The following is a 17,253-nucleotide window of genomic DNA, read 5'->3' as shown; positions in this document are numbered from 1 at the left end:
CCAAATCTACTTGGAGCTGGTCCCCTTCAAAAGGCTTTTGTATTATATGTTCTCTTATAAAGAAAGATTTAGTAAAATAAATTTTTGTGTTCCTTAAGACATTGTTGATTCCATGAAGATGGAAAGCTTCATGCACCAATATTATGCCCAAAACAATAATTAAACTCACTTGCAATAGCATAAACTTGTCCCCGACCTCAATCCCATGACTTCAAACAACTTCGAAGGTGGAGAGAGCTAGCAGGAAGTGAGGGAAGTGAAGAGGAAGAAGATGTAACATACGGAAAAGAAGTATTTTCCTCACCATAGATTACTCTTAGAGCTTAGCTTAGCATAGTAATGAAGATGGTAGAGAAGATGAGCATACCTTTGAAGCTTGACTCTTGCTAGGATTTGCATTCCATAGCCAAGAGGTGTTGATATAGGCTCTCTACTTCTCAAGCTTGGAGAAGGCGATAGAGTTCTAGCCCAACACATGAGTTGTGTGAGTCTGTGTGGTTGTGTATGCAAAAAAAATGAGAGCCTCCTCTTGCTTTGGACGATCCCCCTCTTGCAAATACTCATGCTTGCATCCTATTGGTCCATGCCAAGGCTTAGCCAATGAGAGATAACAAGCAAGGTGTGTAGCCTTGTGACAAGTGTCCTTCTTTCCCCTTTAGAGAGAGGTTATATAATTATCTAAATGAAGCTAAATTCTTATTGGACCTCTAAATCAACTGGCCAGTAGGAATTAAGCTAGCTTATGGGTTGCTTAAAATTCTCATTGGACCACTTGGTAGACTATCCAATAGGAATTAGGAGGGTCTCTTGGTTCTTTTAATAAGCTTTTCCAAAATGTTAAATCTCAATTTACTCAAGCTTAATTCTCGTTGGTCCTTGCCATAGGCCATCCAATAGGATTCAGGCCTCATTAGGGACAACCTGTATAGAAGCCCGACATGTGTCCTATATGTCGTATGTGAAAAAGGGAAGCTCTTAGTGTGTGTGTGTGTGTGTGTGTTCTCTCACATCCTTTATAACAAGGGCATGGGCTCATCCCATGCAAGTGAAAGTGTCCACTTGGCCACTTACATCCACTTGGTGACCATAGTCTAAATTTACAAAAGATTAAAATACACACCATAGGCAATAGTCACCCCTTTCCTCCTGGACCTAAAAGCTTTTTTTCTAACACCAATGGTTGGAGGCTTTTATGAAGCTTAACCCAATGTCTTTTAAAATTCCATTAAGTGCACATTGCTCTTTGATAGACCTCTCTCTCCGTTTGGACCCTTTTTTTTTAAAAAGATATTAAAGCCCAAGCAAAGGTGGAGTTTGCTCACACGAGTTTGCTAGACATAATCAAAAAACAAGGAAACCTACGCAACTTTTTTACTGATAGCGTTTACAACTCACAACCTGTAATGGTTCTTTTTTTCATTGCAATCTTTTGACAAATCCTTATAAACCTTTCTTTCTAATTTCATGAATAGGGTGGCACACATTTTTCTTTACCTGGAATTTAAGGAGATACTCTTAAATTTGAGAAGTTTGACAAGTTTGAAGGAGGAAACTTGTCATGGCTTCAACGAGGACAAAGACAAAGGTGGCACGTGGAGGGGGAAGAGAGAGAGAAGGAGGGAGAGAGAGAGATCAAATGATGTGGGTGGTCGGAGCGAGATTTTTTGTCTGCGTGCTTCCGCAATATGACATAGCAAAGCATGGAGGGGGAACATAGCCAACAATGGCGAGGTGCAGGGGGCCTAGACAACATGAAGGCATTCTCTCTCTCTCTCTCTCTCTCTCTCTCTCTCTCTCTCTCTCTCTCTCTCTCTCTCTCTGGGCGCGATGCCTAGAGTAGGTGCTAGATGGCGTTGTCTTGAGCTCACACCATTGCACTAGCCAGCATCGATGCGGCAATGCAAGATCCACTCATCACCAAGCTTCTTAAACAAGGTATGCTAGAACCTATCATTGGTCGCTCGACAGCTCAAGTTGAGCATGCGATTGAGATCCTTGGCTGAGAGGATAAGAGAAATCCACGCCTTGTTGTGGGATAGGCTGCCATGTGAAAGCGGATGCAGGAGGAGACAGACTTGTGTCTGATGGCAAGGTAGTTGTGCGAGGGCTGTGGAAAGAGAGAGACAGATGGTCTATTTGAGGCAGCAATGGCGAGAAACGGAGGTACTGGCGGAGCAAAAGAAGGAAAGCCATATATTTCTTTTAAATGTATGCTCTTGCACAGATTGCACGAACCTACAGGAGCTGGCTTGTCTCAAGCTGAATGTTCGCTCATTCGCGCTCGCTCGTCAGCTCGATCTGCAAACAACCTCTCGTCAGGTTTTCCTGGTGAAAGCTTAACAGCTTAAGGGTATCTGGCGAGATTCGGTCTAATGAAAAGGGACCCATTAGGAAGGTTGGATGGAGCGATGAATTCAATGGCCTTCGAAGTATTCATTGCTCCACCTCTCTTATTTGGTATCCAAGTATCTAAATAATTGTTTGTTTCTTTGGATGTACTAGTATGGCCGGCCGGCGGAGGCGGCCTCTCTCTCTCTCTCAATCATCGGGTTGCATGAGCTCCCCGCCTCCCCAAAAATCACAATCTCTCTCTCACACACACTAATGAAGGATGCTAATGCTAAGCTCTATATATTGCTACAGACAGAAATACAACGTCGAACTTGCAAGTTGTACCTGTAAACACCCAAGTCCCCCTATACTATAGGCGACGATGAAGGTACCTCCGTGCTCTCAACCTCTTGCAAGCCATGTCGACGACCATTGATTGGATGTAGCTATAGGCTGCCAAACCCCCCACCAGCTAGGTCCTCATGAAAAGCTATAAATGTTTTTATCTTTGGAGAAATTTAATCTCACGACTACGGGTATTTTGGGAATTTTGAATTGGAAAATTCGAAGGGAATTTTGGGAATCTATGACAAAATATTGAGGGATTTTTGAGAATTTTTGAAATTTGAGGAGTATTTTGGGAATTTCCACAAAATAATGGAGTATTTTGGTAATTTTCCCTTTTTTTAATTATTGATTTTAACTTTCTGCGCCTACTTTTCTCAAATGTTTTATTTACATTCTATTACTTTTATATTATTGCTCTATTTGCCATGAGAATAAGTTCATCGAGGGAGTCAAGCCGCCATATTGTCGACGAAATGGGACGAGGTGCAGCGGGTTGCCATGATCAGATGGACGCTACCATGGAAGTTTGCATGCGAGGAGGAGGTGTGAGGGCCGTTGAGGATTTCTGTAAGGCTCTCCAGGCTTAGGCTGTACCATAGTTGTGTGTGTGTGTGTGTGTGTGTGTGTGTGTGTGTGTGTGTGTGAGAGAGAGAGAGAGAGAGAGAGAGAGAGAGAGAGAGAGAGGCGTTGTCTCTTCTTCTATAAGCTTTCACACAGACTCTCTCTCTCTCTTCTCTCAATTCCCTCTCTCAGTGCCTCGCTTTGTTTGGGCTGTCATGAGGTTAAGGCCTCCATGGAATTAGGTCGCTAGATCAGCGCGCGCGCACACACACACACACAGACAGAACGGGTTTGAGTATTCAATGTTCATGCAAGGTTGCACCATAGCTGCTTGAGAGAGAGAGAGAGAGAGAGAGAGAGAGAGAGAGAGAGAGCGGACGCATAGCGGGCAGCATCTCTAGGCATCGGCATGGATGGATTATGAGAGAGAGAGAGAGAGAGAGAGAGAGAGAGAGAGAGAGAGAGAGAGAGAGAGCTTACTCGGCGTTAGCTGATGGAGTTAGATGGAGCAATAGCCTGCGTTTGTTAGCTTACTCTCTCTCTCTCTCTGTGTGTGTGAATATTAAATGCGCCTGTGAATGTTACCTTAAGCGCGTCGTTTTGGCTGGAAAGAAACCTCAACTGAGAATTGAGGTGGTGGGTTTATATAACCTCAGCTGCGCTCAAGGCTTCTTGAGCCCAACCCACAACTCAAGGGTTTTCTTACCCGCAGCCCGAGGCAAGTTGCCTACTCAGGCTCGCTCTGCGCACTGTGCCCCACTCACCCCATTCTTCTTGCCTGCAGCCCAAGGCAAGCACCTGCCACTCACACTCGTTCAAGTTGGAGGCGCCTCCACGTCAGCTATTGGCCACAGGGTGGGGGATCCACGTCGACGGTTGGCTATAGGGAGGGGAGCACCTTGTAACTGCAAGAGACGGGCATTTGCTGCCACATGGCAACCGACCTTGTCTTTTTAATTAAATATATAGATAGATATAGATATAAGATAAGATAGATGTTTTAAATTTAGAGTGTTTTTATTTATACACATATACAAACTTGTTTCTATTTTTACGTTCTTTCTTTAAAGTGACAATCTCAAATTATTATGTACTTCAATCTAGTTTTATTGTGTTTATTTCATGATTTTTAAATTATTAATTTTTAATGTATTTTTATTTCTATCTTTACTTATCAGGTTGCAAAAAACAATAATTTTGACTTGTCAATATTTATAGATTATACACATTTTATCTATCTTAATTTATATTTTTTCACTCTTGATTTTAAAAAGGTTATACAAAATTGTTTTGATTTATTGTGTTTTTAACATATTATTTTATTTTTAATTTCTATCTTAACCATTTTTAATACCAGTGCACGCCCCTACTGAATCTAGTGTCGATATGCCAGGCTCTGACTCTCTTCCCTGGCCTCAACATCAACATCGACCGCATCATCTTATTCGACAACAATGGAAGCTGCGTCAGATCAACATCGCCTGCATTGTCATGCATATCTTCATTTGTGGTTATTTGTAGTAATTAGATTCCTACATTCTAATTTCTTTATTAAAGGAGACAAGTTTGCAATTATAAACACAAACTCTAATGCAAGCAATTATCCAATCCATTGCTCTGCTATTGCAAACTCTAGAATTAAAAAACTAAAGCTAAACATAACAGCAAAACAAAGTTTTAAAAACTAAAGCTAAACATAACAACAAAACAAAGTAAAAATAAACAAAATCATACCTGAACTTCCCTGTTCGCCATGCAAATTTAAAAATACTAAGGCTTAAAATAACAACAATACAAAACAAAGTTAAAAAAATTGTCATATATGCACTGTAGGCGACGCGATGATGGCAGCCTGCAGGCGAAGCAAGGCAATGAGCAAGCTAGGGACGTTTGGTGCAGTAGGAGGCTGTGAGCGATAGTGAGCAAGTGTCAACACGATGGGTTGGGATAGAATTGTGTCGTTACAGAAATCCAACAGCGGACTTGAGCAAAAACGATAGCGAATAGGGCAGCATCCACAGCAAGGGAGCAAACTGTCCATTGTTGTAGATTCTAGCACGGGAGGAAAAAGGGCCAAAATAGCCCATGTTCAGTAGTGAGGCAGTGAATAGGACAAAGGCGGGCCAAAATGATACATGTTCAACAGTACGGCGGTGGAGCAACGATGGCGCAAGCTTAAGCAACATAACATGGAGCATTTTTAGAGAGAGAGAGAGAGAGAGAGAGAGAGAGAGAGAGAGAGAGAGAGATAGATAGATAGATAGATAGATAGATAGTTCTATTATCGTCCTGGGAGGTCAAATATGACCTATGGGACCAAATGAACATGTCACGTGGTGTGAGTGGAGTTCATAAGTGACTCTCGATGCTCAAAAATCGCTGAAATGAGCGTCGCAATAGAGAGTCCACATCGTGGTTGGGAGAGGAAGGTATGTAGGGAGAGCTCATGGCTGAATATATGGGGAAAAGAGGACCTAATGTGGTCAAAAGTTGAGCACTCAAGTAGTGTGTGGTACTCACTCTCTCGCACTTGACGAGGGCATAAGGTGCAAAGTCGATGACACTCCTCGCCAGTGCCCCAACGTCCTGTCTCGCAGCGTAGAGAATGGGAGCTAAGACGAATGGAGGCAATGGTGCGGATCGCACTCAACGGGATGGGCTCAAGGATGTAGGAATGGGTTCGGTTACCTCGTTCCGAGAAGAAGAGAGATTTGTAGTTTGGGGCAACGTATGTGGTGTAATGGCTGAAGCGAGAACCTCCAGATTTCTCCCAAGCCATGATACATTGGCGTTGTAAGAAGGCCTCATTAACTTGGGAGTCGATCGACGCATCCTTGACCAAGTGACATGCATCCCATCTTCCAAACCATTTCTTGATATCAAGCATCCACCCCGAACTTAGTATTTTGCTCTTGCATGTCTTTTGAACCTTTTGACTTGCTTCATATGCGATTCTAGGAAGTCGATGCAAAGGGCTACGTTGTGTCTTACGCATGTACTCCACAACCCTTTCCATGCCCAAGACCTCAATGGGAAGCGATCCGGACTCAAGAAGTAAGAGCATGTAGGGTGTTTGTGTCTTGACTTGGAGAAAGTTGGTGAGAAAACGCTTTTGCACATTCTCAAACTCTTTCCAAGTAGACTTCCCGATGCTTCCACCCCACACCTCCACTCCATAAAGAAGCACCGGTGTCACCAATGTGTCAAAGAGGTACTTTTTGAGAGCCCAACACTTGATCTCTCCTGCATTGCACATGTTCTCAAATGCATAATAAGCCCTCTTTCCGGCTTCCAAGCGACGCATTGCACAATCCTTCCATTTATGATTGGATGGAACCTCAAGGCCAAGGTACTTGAAGTGATCTACCACTTCAAGTTTCTCATTGTTGTATAAAATGCATGGATTTTCGTCATTGAGGGTCTTTACAAGCATAACCTTGGTTTTGGATCCATTCACGATCAGCCCGCTATGTAGGCAAAAGCGTTCCAAGACACTCATAAGCTTTTGTGCATCTTCTAAGGTATGTGCCAAGAGCACTACATCATCGGCATAAAGCAAAAGCATGATCACCGCATTTCCAATCTTAACCTCTTCTATGCCTTCTTGCTGCATAAAATCAAGAACCATGTATTCCAATTCATCAATGAGTAGCCCAAAGAGGGTTGGGGAAAGTGGGCATCCTTGTTTGACACCAATAGTGCTTGCAAAAAATTCTGAAATTCCATCTCCCATACGTAATCGACATATCACTTTTTGGTAGATGCGAAAGACTGCATGCATAAATTCTCTCGGCACTTGAAGGCTTTGCATACGTCTCCAAAGATTTCCTCGCGGTACCATGTCAAAAGCTTTCTTGAAATCCACAAAGCAACAATACAACTTTTTTCCTTTCAATCGAGACGCTTCCATAAGAACTCGAAGAGTGACAAGGTGATCAATAGTGCTATGATGCTTTCGAAAACCTGCTTGGCCAAGCGCACGTTTGCCATTCTTTTCAGCCCATTCACTTATCTTCATCTCCATGATACATCCAAATAACTTTGCCATCAAAGAACCAACCATTATAGTGCGATAGTTGTTCACATTGTTTACATCTCCTCCTTTGTGCAAAGGTTTGATCCAATTTGCACTCCAATCATGAGGCATGCCATACTGAAGTGCAAGGTTAAACATATCGCATATCCAATGTCGTGTTTTCTTGCTTGTCCATTTAATCATTTCAGCCTTGACACCTTGAAGGTCACCTGCCTTGCGAGTAGCAAGTTTCTCAAGCGCGCGGCATACATCTTCAATGGTAAAGAAGGGAGACATAAATGGAAGGGAGCTACAACCCTCCATCTTATCAACATTGGGTTGCTCATAGAGGTTCTTACAATGCATATACATATCCTCAAGAGTCAAGTCACCAAAGCTCTCAACGCGCTTGCCTTTTAGATTTTGCCAAAACTTGCCACATGCATGTGCTTTCTCTTGTGCTAAAAGAAGTTGTTTTTCGACTTCCCACCTTCTCCTCTTCTTTTGAACAAGTGCTTTGTATGTGTGTGAACATTCCAAGTAAACTTCCTTGTCTTTGATTGCATCCAATCTTAGCAAGTGTTTTCGGGCTTGACTACATTCCATGTCAAACCATTTCTTCTTGGTGCTACCCTTCTTAGACCTTTTGCAAGACATGTGTTTCGCCGAAAAGCATTCCTTCGCACAAGAGAAAATTACTTCTTTGAAAACTTTCCACTTGCATTCTAATGTTGGGCTCCCTTGATGCTCCTTTGATGCTATTCGCACTGACGAGTAAATGCTCTCTCTCTCTCTCTCTCTCTCTCTCTCTCTCTCTCTCTCTCATTTTGATCAACCGAGGTGGTGAACGTTACTTTGAGACAGCTTGAGCAAATCGTTTCGGTTTTCACTGGAGGATTTTGATTGAAAGAAACCTCAAGTGAGGTGCTGGATTTATACAACCTAACTAACTTAACCCGACTCGCAACTCAAGAGTTTCCTACCCGCATTCCGAGGATTTGTCCACTCACGCTCTCTCAACCTTCAGTCCGCAGGGTCCGAAGCTTTTCTCACTCACGGTCTCTCAGCCCGCGACCCGAGCTCTTTCTTGCCTTTAGCCATAGCACATGATTGCCTGCAGCCCAAGGCCAACCTGGAGGCACCTCCAGAGTCCACGTCTTCTGCTGGCTACAGAGAGCTGCATTCCACATTGGCGATTGAATGGCGCATATGGCTCGTGAATGGCGCATGAGCAGCCAAAACAGGCCTTAGATCCAGCCATGTGGATATCAGGTTTGTCTTTTTAATATAAGTATAAGATTTGTGTATGCGCTTCAAATTTTGAAGAATGCAACTTAGAATTGTGGTTCCCCCCCCCCCCCCCCCCCCTCTCTCTCTCTCTCTTTCTCTCTCTCTCTCTCTCTCTATACAACCTAACATAGAAGGTGGAAGAGTGCAACAAACCAACCAATAATCTGATTTAAATGAGTAATTTTTATATGGAGGCTTAATATTGCTAAAGAAAGCCAACATTGGTTTGAGAACAGTAGATGTTTTGAGCAAGCTTTTGGAGCGAGCTTCAAAGGGAGCTTAATCTAGTAAAAAAGCTCTTTGTGAAAGCTCGCTCCAAACAAGTACCAAGAAAACCTCCATCAACAAGCTTGCTTCATATTCTTCTGTTAACCCTCACGGCACACGGACACCCTATGATCTATAAACGTTGTATTATTTAGAGTCAGGTACCGGGCTTGTCGAACCAATAGGAAAAGGGTAAGAGTGATCGCCGATGAGAGGCGCACTCTAACTGGTACATTCAAGGGATTAGTTGGCTAAGCATGGGCGCCCAAGTGTGAATGGGGTGAGCTCATATAAAAGCCAACTAAACCTAAAAATCACTCATTCTCTCATTTGTGCAATAGAAGAGTGCTCTTGCTCCATCTCCATCTCCATCTTCTTCTTCTTCACCTCCTTGTGTGTGTGTGTGTGTGAGAGAGAGAGAGAGGGAGAGTGTGTGTGCGATCGAGCATTACGAAGGCACGACGGCGGCGAAGTGGTTGAGCGCGGCATGACTGCATCTTCTTCTTCATCGCGGCGAGGAATCCACCACGAAGGCGAGCGTAGAGCGGTGAGTGACACACCCTTTGCTCTCTTGAGCTTGCTAGTTTAGGCTTGGTGTGTGCTTGGAGCCATTTGTGGCTCGCACACAGTGTATCGGCAAGTCCCTTGCTTCGATAGTGCGGCAAGGAGCGCACATCTTCTCTCCCTCCCTCTCTCTCTCTCTATGTACCTGTACATATCTCCCTTTTTGTCTCCTTTTCTCTCTATCTCTTCATCTCTTTCAATTTGGCTTTCTATCACTCTCTCTTTTTCTCTCCAATTCCTCTCTCTCTCTCTCTCTCTCTCTCTCTCTCTCTCTCTCTCTCTCTCTCTCTCTCTCTCTCTCTCTCTCTAGCTCTAGCTCTATGCACCTATACATCTCTCTCTCTTTCTTTCTCTCTCTATAGGTGCCTATAAAGTTTTGAACAACTTTATTTGAAATTTAGAATGTTTAAATCATTCCAAAGAGCATTGCCCATCTCTCTCTCTCTCTCTCTCTCTCTCTCTCTCTCTCTCTCTCTCTCTCTCACACACACACACACACACACACACACACACACACACACACACAAGTGAGTGAGGGGGAGGTTAAATTTTCGAAAATAAAAAACGTGAGTTTTAAAACGGACGGGTTGGTTTGTATAAAAGTTAGATCGGGATCGTTTCCCCAAGCCCAAGCCCAAGCCCAAGCCCAGGCCCAGGCCTCAGTCCTCAGTCTTATGATATATACTAGACTCACTCTTATATATATACCCTACTCCCTCAAGAGGGAATGAGAGCATGTGGGACAAGTCCTCCACTCTCCTCCCTTCTCTTCGCACTTGCACCCTTAGACTTGCTATTTGGAGCCTAGTTCCCCAGCTAGGAAAAAACTGTTTCGGACTTTTCTGGAGCAAAATAGAACCAAACGGTGGGCTGTAAAGCACAACGCGTCCCTCCTAGCGATACGCTCGTTTCGAGCTATCACACGGCCCATTCCACGACACGCTCTTAAAAATCTAGCAAAAAAACAAACAAAAAACACGCAAAAAACTAGTCACAAGGCCTCCTAGAGCAGCTTTTTGACACCTTAGGGTATCAAAAGCACATGCACTTACGCTCTGGGCGGGTGCTAGAACACGAGCATATTGAGGGTGCCTCTGTTTATACGGACACCCATTACCCATCCACGATAGGCTCTAGACCCTCAGCGGGGACACAAGGTAGCACCACCCAAGACCCTAAAATAGCCGCTAGTGATTCCTCCTCCGACTCAGAAATCATGGAAGCATACCCTACCCAAAACACTGAGAGAGAAGGCCATGCACCTCCCGAAGCTCCACATCCTAGTACTAGTATGTTTAGCCGTTTCATGGAAACATTAGGTAGAGCTACTCGCTCGGAACCTGATGCAAATGAAGCACACGAAGGGGGTGGGGAAGTGGACTCTCCTTTCACATGGCACATGGACCCCACACCCCCAAAGAGTGTCCATGTGGATATCCTGCCAACTTCTTACCAAGAAGGCCCTGTTGAGCTGCCTCCTTCAGAAGTTCCCTCTAGAGTACTGTTGGTGACAAGTAAAACCACGGGGAGCAACATTGCTTCTACCTCACAAAAAACCGTTAACACGTCGACTCTAGAAGGATTGCTCATTAATGATCATTGGACATACGACCTCCACACTGAGGTGTTGACGGATCTACACTCTGGCCACGCCTACCATGTAGGATGGATAGAGATTGTACAATCCACCTCTAGTGCCACGAGCATCGAAGATCAACAGAAAATGATCTGTAATGTTATCCATGGCATTATTCAATCAGAAAGGCAAAACCGAGGGGTAAATATACTCTCATTTGGCCCCATGAGATTTTTGGATACGAGCAAGGCTCAACAACCTACTCTATCACAAATGGAGACTCCTCTAATGAGTCCCATGGACCCATCTTACGTCATTTCACCTGGGGTCTCTATGCAATCTGAGCCTCTGAGCGACAACTTTAGCTTCCCTAACTTGGCTCAACCCTCTATTAAGGAAAACACAGTGCTCACTCCAGGGATAGGCCTGACAGAGAATGTACCGATGACATCTACGGTTAGCGCAGTGCCACTACCTAGTGTCGTAGTACCTAATATGGGGCCTCGACCGTATGTGCCTCTAGCCCCTTATGCACACATGGCCCCCACACCTCCAATTGTACCACTTGTTCATGCTCCTCGAGTATCGCTCCCTAGCCCTTATCCGAGTGGACCTATGCCCGGTTATGTTCCATATCCTGCATCATCCACACATATGCCAAGACCAGTACCCGTCCCTCTCCCACATATGATTCCAAGAGTACCTCCACCGGCCCTGCCTCCTCACATAGGTGACTTGGCAGTGTTTGCTCAAACCATAGGTCGATCTATCGCGGAAAATATGCGTCATGCATCTGATAGAGAGCCTAGAAGTAAGGCAGTACAAATTGCCAAACTCACGCAAAAATTCAATGGGGACGAAGATGCTAGAAAACACATTGAAGTGTTTGAACAAGTATGTGATTCCTTAGGGGAACGCAACGAACTACATAAGTGCAATGCCTTAAGCTTGACATTAAGTGGGAAGGCTGGAGATTGGTATAGAACCCTAAGGGTGGACGAGAAAACAATCTACCCTACCCTTCGAAGGTTGTTTCTAAAGGAGTACATACGAGAAGGTGTGCTTTGGGGTGTAGCATCTCAGCTACAGAAGGCCGAACGTAAGGAAGGAGAGTCAGTAAGGGACTTCATTAGTCGTCTAAAGCACTTAAACTCTCGCTGCCCTGTAAATGAGCGCTTCAACAATAACCAACTGCTTGATCGATTCATTCGAGGGTTGAGGAATGAAGGAATCTATAATGGACTAGTGATTAGAGGTATCACAACCTGGGAAGATGTCACTGCCAATGCAATCCAATTAGAGGAAAACTTGATGATAGCAGGCATGAGGGTGTCTACTGACACGAGATCCACTAGCTCACAAGCCATTGAGTATGAACCCATGACTGCGAAGCCCATTGCCAATGAGCCGAAGGTATTTGAGACATTCTTGACAGGCCTCACCAAGGCAATCCAAGATTCTCTTAAGGATAATCGACCCCCTCAAAATAGTCACATGTCTCCAAGAAGGGAGCAACAATGGTGTTCCATTTGCTTAGGTCCACATAGCACTAGTGAGTGCCCTACGTTTAGAGTAAAATTTAATGGAACTTGCAACGCATGTGGTAGGTATGGTCACCAAGCTAAGGATTGTTTAATGATCAAACGTATGATGGCAAATAGACCACCTTTAGCCTGGACGGATGCACCTCGAGCTCCTGTATTGATGCCTGCTCCACTTGTTGAGCAACTACCGCAACATATGGTCCCTAGATCTCAAAATGTTGTACAAGCTACACCGCTACCACCTCCTGTGCTAGGACCGCAGCCCCCGCATCCAAGAGTCGCCCCTATGAACCAAGTGGGTTGCGAGCCATCTAATGCTTATGCAGATGGCTGTGAGGAGGAAATAGACACTAGTATTGCCTACGGACTTGATACATTGGAAGAGTGTGTCCTATATACTACATGGAAGATTGTTGGGGGCAAGTCAAGCCGGTTTATCAAGCTGCTGCTCTCGCATCCAGAGGTCAAAATATCAACACCCAGGCTAGGAGGCCACCTCTTCAATGCTACGAGTGTGGTGGACCACATCGGGCAGCGGAGTGCCCTATTAGGCTGCAAAAGAATGCTGCACAGATGCAAATGAATTAAGGGAGCACGTCTGCAATGCCAATACTCACATGTAATCGTTGTGGCATAGATCACTTGATTGCCCAATGCCCCTATAACCCAAATGCGCCTAAAATCACACCCCTAAATTTGGTCGAAATTGCTAGTGTGACATCGCCAATACCACCCGTCGCACCCGCTTATGCGATTACACGGTCCATGCTTCAAGGGCCAGGCCATATCCTCGAAGAGAGAGATACCGCGTCAGTTATCCAAGCAAAGAAAAAGAAGACACGAAGGAAGAGGTCGCAGAATACGGGAAATTCAAAGCCAAGTTCCAAAACAAACATAGGAACAGGAGATGACCCCGTGTATATGAATAACCTCGAGGATGATTCAGATTCAATCGAGACAATGGAGACTAGAACCAATACCACAAAGGGAAAGACCGACAAAGAAAACCGTAACATGGAACCAAATGAAAACCGAATAAGAGAAAACCATAAAGAGCCTCTGAAAACACCACAATTGTTTCCAAATCCAATCCAAGACCCCCAAGATAAACCGCAGGGGCAAAAAGGGAAGAATCGTAAAAAGAAGATTGGGACGTACCCAAACCCAGTAGACGAGATTGAGCAGGTGAAACATCTAAGAGGTTTAGTGGAGGAGACTCAAAGGAAACTAGAACCAGAACCCATGCATGTCAAAATTCATGACACAGTGTTTCCCACGCAAGTTCATCCACCCCACATGAACCATAGACCGTTAGCCATATCTAGTATCATCCAAGAAGGGAGTGAGGACTGGACATCAGAAAGTGAGCATACACCCTTCTTGTTGGAAAGAATGTTTAACGAAGGAATACCTGATCCCATTGAGGAATATGAGATTCCATCCTCACCAGTTCCTAGTCAAGGACCTACACCCTGCAAAATGCCAATGAATGTTGCCAAACTAGTGGACTTCATGTCTTCTGAGGTCCGAACCACGATCATAGCAAAGCTATATGGAGATCCTGAGTTATTCCTTGCACTTCGAGCATTCCTTAACGGAGAGCTACGAACGGGATTACCGCAGTTTGCGCAACCAAACAGGCCTGACTCGATTATGATTGATGAGGAAAATCATGTGCAATCACTTGACTTAGATGGACACGAGTCCGTGATCGAGGTACCCATTAACGAATTAGGGCAGTATTTTGAAGGCGACGAGTCTAATGCGACCCTACCCATCACTACCAAGGGATTAACTATAAAGGGAATTCTTGATGGTGGTGCAGGAGTTAGCATCGTTACAAAAGATTTTTGGGAATCCATGGGAAAACCCCGTCTCAGTGTTACTAACATTGTGGCAAAGATGTCAAATGGTACCATAGCCAAACCTATGGGGATGCTCAAGGATCTTAAGATCAAAGTTCTAGGACACAAGGTACGACATACGTTCATTGTAATGGATTTCTCCAAACACCTTATGTCATATGAAATGATTTTAGGACGACCATTCATGAGGGAAGCACAAATGGTTCATGATTGGTCTAAAAATCATGTCTATTTGCAATTCCAAGACTCTGTCCTTAGAGTGGATTTGGTGACTGGTAAGGTACACCCCTTAGGGAGTAAAACCATTATTGATCATCGCTCTGACACCACAGTTCACTCGGCCCCACTACAATATTGTTACACTTGTAAGAAGGATACATACATTGGCCAAGATTCTCCTTATATGGATATCCTACCTGGGATGACTGAGTCGGACAATGTGGATTGGGTCCACCTAGCAGCAACCATAGACACTTGGGGAAATAGGGGGACGACCTGGGTAACACCTGAGGGGGATGAAATGCCTGTACCCTTAAATATGCTACAAGCAATGCATATCGCTTCCGACAAGACTCATCCTAATGTAACGAAGAAAACATACAAGTGGGTCCCTAAAGCTTCTTTAGTGACTATAGCTAGTGCTAAAAAACAGAAGCCTTGTAAGAAACGTACCACTCGCTCCAAGAAAAGTAAGAAAATGTTGCGATGGATCCCTAAACGACTATTGGAAGCCCAAGGCTACTATCAAGGAAATGATCAAATCTGGGTGCCAAAATGTAGATTGTGCTCTTACCTATCACCTGACCCAAGTGAGCCCAATCCCGTAGCTCCAAAACGAATCAATGATCGTGGAAAGAAAAAAATCACAGAATGCTACACATCCGCTCCCGAGCTAGTTTGGGTACGAAAGAAAGAACGATTTGTTCCACCTAGCTCAGGAAGGGGGGAGTCCCATGAAGCTTCTAGCTCCTCATGTAATACATCCATAGAGGTAAAAGATTCTACACAGCCTCCATCTATAGTAGTGGACCTCCATGAAGCTACAAAAGAATCCACACCTCCCAATGTTCAAGAATCACCTGATGAACCACTTCAAGTTCGATCCTGGGAGAGTACCTTACCACCCTTGCAACTTGACGAGGCACCTAGGGTAATAGAAAACTACTCGAAAAAATCCTCACCTATTACCAACTGGAACAATTGGTTTCAAAGGGTGACAAGCTCATTTCAAATGGTATGATCTACCCAAGGAAGGGGGGAGTGTTTGTGGACATCCATCATTCACTTGCTTCCCTCTCAACCTTTCTCCCTGACCTCTCTATCTCCCAATCTTAGGGAATGTATATATAAAGCTTTATACTCACAAAAAACAAAAAAATAAAGAGCAAGAGAAATTAGCAACCGAGTATGCACATTAAAAGTCAAAACATTGACTCAGACTTACACATGTCACATCTGGTACAGTGAAACGGAAACCTATGCCATAAAACACCTTTGATCCTCATCATTTGAGCGATGGAGGGTAGGTAAGATTAGTACGATAGGAGTGTTTCTGTTTTAGAGTTGAGAGATTAGCAAAGTTCTCTTTTCCCACTAATGTGCCTCCTGGAGGTATTCCTTTTGTTTCCTAGTGTGTACAGGAGCGTGTTGCTATTGTTAGGATTTGGACCTTTATGGAACCTTTCTCTCGTTCACACTTCAAATCAAGCGCGACCATCGACACAAACAGGTGTTTTATGTCCATTAGCATTGCCCTTATCTTTTTGCATCCATGTTTGTCTGCTTTGATTGTGATTGGTAGCATAATATTCAGCGCATTGGCTTAGTATCAAACATTTAATTCAATGTAATGTTTTGTCATAATCACTTGTCTAGGTTTAAAAATCAAGCAGTCCGACTAAGCTAGTTTGACCAAGCTAGGTATTAGAAATCTTCTCTTAATACCATGGGGAATGCCTTCCTAATAAGCAATGGTTACTTAGGTTCTTAATCCGATTTAGGAAGCATTGTGTGAAATGTACTAGGGCTTTCTAGTGGGGTTAACCCTATTGACCTTTAGCTTAAGTATTATAAAGGGAGTTTACTAATGTGATGAGCCTGGGGAGGGTAATAGTGTTATATGACCCCCCAAAGTTACAAAATTAAAATGCTGAAAATGAACAAACAAAAAATCAAAGTGCCACAATGTAAAATTTTACGCTGGAAGAAAAATCCCTGCTTAAATTGGTACTTCACTCACATGTATCGCCTATGGTACTAGAGCCCTAGAGGTTCCCAGTGTGGGCGCTTTTCCTTGAAAAGCAAAAAACCCAAGGCATACAAAATAAGCACACACATCATAATTGAATCAATGTGAAAATACTTTGGGGGGTCAAAGAAAAAGTAATCAGTGAGGCGATGATTTCATGAGAAATTCCTTTTATGGTAGCTTAACTACAAGGTCTTCTAGATATAGCCTCTAGTCAGCCCTCGAACATGAATACTTGGCTCTCGCGATTAAACAATTTAATTGACCACAGAAAATTAAGAAGCTTACCCATGGTATTAATATTCGATCTCTAGTGCCTTTCGACCGTCAAATTAGCGACCCCAGACTTGTTTAATTTTTTACCTTTACATCTGTTTATGCATTTGATTACATTGCAATTTAATGTTCATTGCTAACAAATTGTTTGAAATTCTTTTACGAATCAATTTGTCCACCTAAAACTGCATATGCTTTTTAAGAGGATGCCATTTCTGTGCCAATGTTGTTTGATTTTGCAGTGACTGAAGAAGGCTAAGGACATTCATCTCAAATGCTCTTCCACCTCGACGAACCAGCTTCAACTGGATAGCTTCCGAGGACGGAACCTACATCAGGAAGGGGGGCATGTTAACCCTCACGGCACA

The sequence above is a fragment of the Adiantum capillus-veneris genome, chromosome 25, assembly GCF_014529385.1.
Source record: "Adiantum capillus-veneris isolate H3 chromosome 25, ASM1452938v2, whole genome shotgun sequence".
NCBI classification, from domain to species: Eukaryota; Viridiplantae; Streptophyta; class Polypodiopsida; order Polypodiales; family Pteridaceae; genus Adiantum; species Adiantum capillus-veneris.
The sequence above is the reverse complement of the archived record's forward strand: the minus strand, read 5'-3'. Positions refer to the sequence as shown.